This window comes from Belonocnema kinseyi, chromosome 6 (assembly GCF_010883055.1).
Source record: "Belonocnema kinseyi isolate 2016_QV_RU_SX_M_011 chromosome 6, B_treatae_v1, whole genome shotgun sequence".
Classification (NCBI taxonomy): Eukaryota; Metazoa; Arthropoda; class Insecta; order Hymenoptera; family Cynipidae; genus Belonocnema; species Belonocnema kinseyi.
In genome coordinates, this window is record NC_046662.1 from 129,067,710 (window position 1) to 129,071,754 (window position 4,045).

The following is a 4,045-nucleotide window of genomic DNA, read 5'->3' on the forward strand; positions in this document are numbered from 1 at the left end:
CGCGCAACTCAGTCATTTACAGCGTCTCCTACTATATTCACACGGACATAGCCCTGTCATAGTATTGGACCGCATCTCGTTTCAGATCTGGGATCACTGGAGTGGCACCGAGCGCTGCCGGTTGCTGTCGACTCGGAACCCAGTTCTAGCACGCGATCGCGATTCGTCTCATTTGATCGTTTTTTTTTATCGATTTTTTCGTGTTAAATATCGGCATTCGCGAGAAAGAATGTTTTGTGACTTTTTGCTAGGAAAAGGATTGTAAAACGTGTGATTATTTAGCGCGTGTACCCAAACACGGAATACGATCAAGGATTATTGACGTTCGTCTTGGGGATTGAGAAGCATCGGAGGAGCTTCGGAACAGCAGCCTTCGGAATCCTGTTCCTTGGCATCCTCTGGGTGCTTCGCTCCAACCAAAGGTGCCTCTGGTGTCGTCAACGTCCCTCTGTCATCTAAGATGAAGAATTTAAAGGTTACAGGTCATGGTAACTAGCTAAAATTATGCAAACATTATATTTGTAAACACTCGTTTTTAATAAAAAATTTCGCTGTTTTTTTTGCTTTCAACGGTTCATAATGGAATTTTTAATTTTCATCATTTTTAAGCAGGTTAATTTTCAAAGGTTAAATTTTAAACTTTTGAAAATTGAAAGATGAATTTACATCAGTTAAAAATTTAATTTATAATTTTCTTTCCCTTTCAATTTTCTTCTATTGTTATCATTGTTGAAAATTCAATTATTTCCGAAAAAAAACACTAACATAATCTAAAATTGAAAAAATATTTTTAATTCAACTAAAATTTAACCTAAATTGTTAACAAATGATGAATCTTCTATGAAATCGAATATTTTCTAAATACAAATGTGAATAGCTAACGAAAATCGCTATAATAAGCTAACAAAACTTAAGAATAAATTGTTCTACATTTTGAATCTTGTTTGAAATTGATTTATTTCATTTTAAAATGACGATTTCATGTGAAAAAAATTTTAACATAACCTTAAATTGTTCCAAAAATGTAAACCTTCTTTAAAGTCCATATTGAAAACCAGTAGCTTTACCTAAAATTGTACCCAAAAACGCAGTCTTATTTATATCTAATGACTTTTTTATACGAAAATTGCCGATTTATAGTGAAAATCGCCAATATAACCTAGAATTGTTGTAAAGTTGTGAATGTTCTTGGAAATGTAAATATAAACCAAAATTGCTAACCTATTCTAAATCTTGTTCAAATTATAATGATTTTTGTTTTAAAAAATGTACAATTTTTGAATAAAAACTTTAATTTCTAACGGAAAACACTCGCATAATCGTAAATTGTTGAAGCCTGTAACTTGTTTTACTGTCATTGGAATCAATTCTATCAATTTTTCTAATTTTTTTAATTACCAGTAATTAACTTTAAATATTCACAATGTTTTTCGCAATACTTGAACTTCTGTAATTTTCAACGGTGAAAATGAAAGTGACTTTTTTGACAAATCAGATTTTTTAGTAAAAAAAAATCTATCCAGTCGTTTTTAATTTCACTTGATACTACGCAGTATGATCCTTATCAATAATATTTGTATGTTCTTTTAAATTTCTGTAATTTTCATTCAAATTCATGGCTTTGAATGCGCTATTCACAAACAATTTAATCTGAGGCCTGGAAATTACATTTTTTTCCAAATTATTTTTAGATTAAGTCTTGGAGGTTTCAAATTTTTAATTTCACAATATTGTAGTTTCAAATTCAAATAATGATTCAAAATCACGAGACCATTCCGCTATCACACATTCCTAAATTTCATATTAAAACCCTTGATACTTTTTATTTAATAATTTTAGATGTAAATGTAAAGCAATTTCGAACTGCACAGCTTAAAATTGCACAATTTCTAAAAATGAAATCATATTGCAGTAATCATGTTGCGTATACTTTGTTTTAATTTTTAATGTAATATCTTAAATTTTCCGGTTTTAGTTTTAATACTTAGGTTGAAAATAAAAAAGATGGAAATCACACTATGCAAATGAAATTGATAGATCAGAAAACGAATACTTTTGGTCATTTTAAATGGTTACAATTTTAGTGTCTTGAATTTACAAGTTCATTAACTTTTTGAAAGTATAATTAGAAATTTAAATATGATTAGGTTTTTAAGTTTTTTTCATTTATTTTAAATCATTTATGTTTTAAAGTGTTTGATTACATAAACGTTTCAGTATCACAATTTTTGGTGACTATAAATTTGTTCAGTTTTAAAGGATGTTCGCCTTCATTTAAGTTTCAAGGTTCTGTTGTAGAAATGGTTTCATTTTTAATGCTACCCATTTAAAATCACTATTTAGTTTGAAAGTTTTATTCAGTATAATTCAATTCCTTCTTTGATTTTAGAAACATTTGTCAAATCAGCTTTAATATTAAACTATGATAAAATGAAATAAATAATTATGTAATAACAATTTTAAATTCCAAAATTTAAAAGCTTTCACTTTGAACTATTTATATTAATTTTAAATATGAGATTGTTAAATCTTAATCTCTTTGAATTTAAAATTGTTTAAATTCAAAAGTTTGGAGTTTTTATTTATTTAATTTTGAATTCTTTTAATTATAAATATGACAATTATAGTCCCACTTAATTTTAAATGCCCTAGTCTTAAAATATTAAAATTTTAAAGCATTAACATTTTTCTATTTTCTAAATTTTCAATCTGAAATAATTCAATTTCGTGATTCTTCAATTCGAAATATAATTTCTGAATTTCCAGGGTTTCAACTTAGGAATTGTACAATTTAACTCTTTTTTCTCATTAAATTGTACAAAATCGTTCAATAAGTTATATTTTTTAATTTTTTTAGAAGCTTTCATTAAGAAATGATCAATTATTGTTTAAGTAATAAGTAAAAAATAATATAAAACATCGGTTTTATTATAGCTTTTCAAATCTGCACTCATATGATTCAAAGTCAATCGATTTCTTACAAAAAGGTTTGCTGATGCTTATCGATTTCAGCAATTATTCTTGATAATATATGCACACAAATTACCATAACTTTAATTTGCTTCTAAAATATAAATATTCTTTGAAATATACATAAAAAACCGCTAGTTTAACCGAAAATTTAAAAAAAAACACACATTTTTTCAATCTAGTAATTTTTTACTAGTAATAACGCCATCTGTTAAAAATTGTGTTCAAATTTTAATGATGTTCTTTAAAAATATAAATTTTTCATGCCAAACGCCAACAAACTTAAAATTGTTAAATTATTAAAATTCCTTAAAAACTAATCATTTTGTTATAGAAATGTTTATCACCATAACCTTAAATTATTTGAAAATTGTAAATATATAATATTCAAGGTCAAAGGCCAGTATAACTTAAAATTGTTAAAAAATTATGAATATTCTTTAGAAAATAATAATGTTTTAATGCAAATGTTCCTTTCCGATGAAAAACATTAACAGAATCCGAACTGATTCAAATTTGTAAATTCTATTATTTAAAATAAAAATCATTAAATTCAAATATAATTATTTTTGTGTAAAAATACCAATTTTCAGGTGAAACACACCATCATAACCCAAATTTGTTAAAAAATTGTAAATCTTTCAGATTCAATGTCTAACTTGAACTTAACTTAGAATTGTTAAAAAATTATATATCTTCTTTAAAAAAGAATAATTTTGTAATGAAAATGTTTATTTCTGATGAAAAACTTAAACAAAGTCTGAAGTTCTTCAAATTTGTAAAATCTTTTATTTTAAATAAATATAATTGGATTTAAATTTAATTATTTTTGTTTAAAAATACTAATTTTTAGATGAAACACAACGGCATAACCTAAATATGTTAAAAATTGTAAATATTTCGTATTCAATGTCACATGCGAACGTAACTTGGAATTGTTAAAAAATTATGAATCTCTTTTAAAAACTAACAATGCTTTAACCCAGGCCGAAATTTATATATAGTTTGTACATAGTGTGAATTTTTATTTACAATATTTATTTGTTTTATAAACAAAATATATAAAACAAATTAA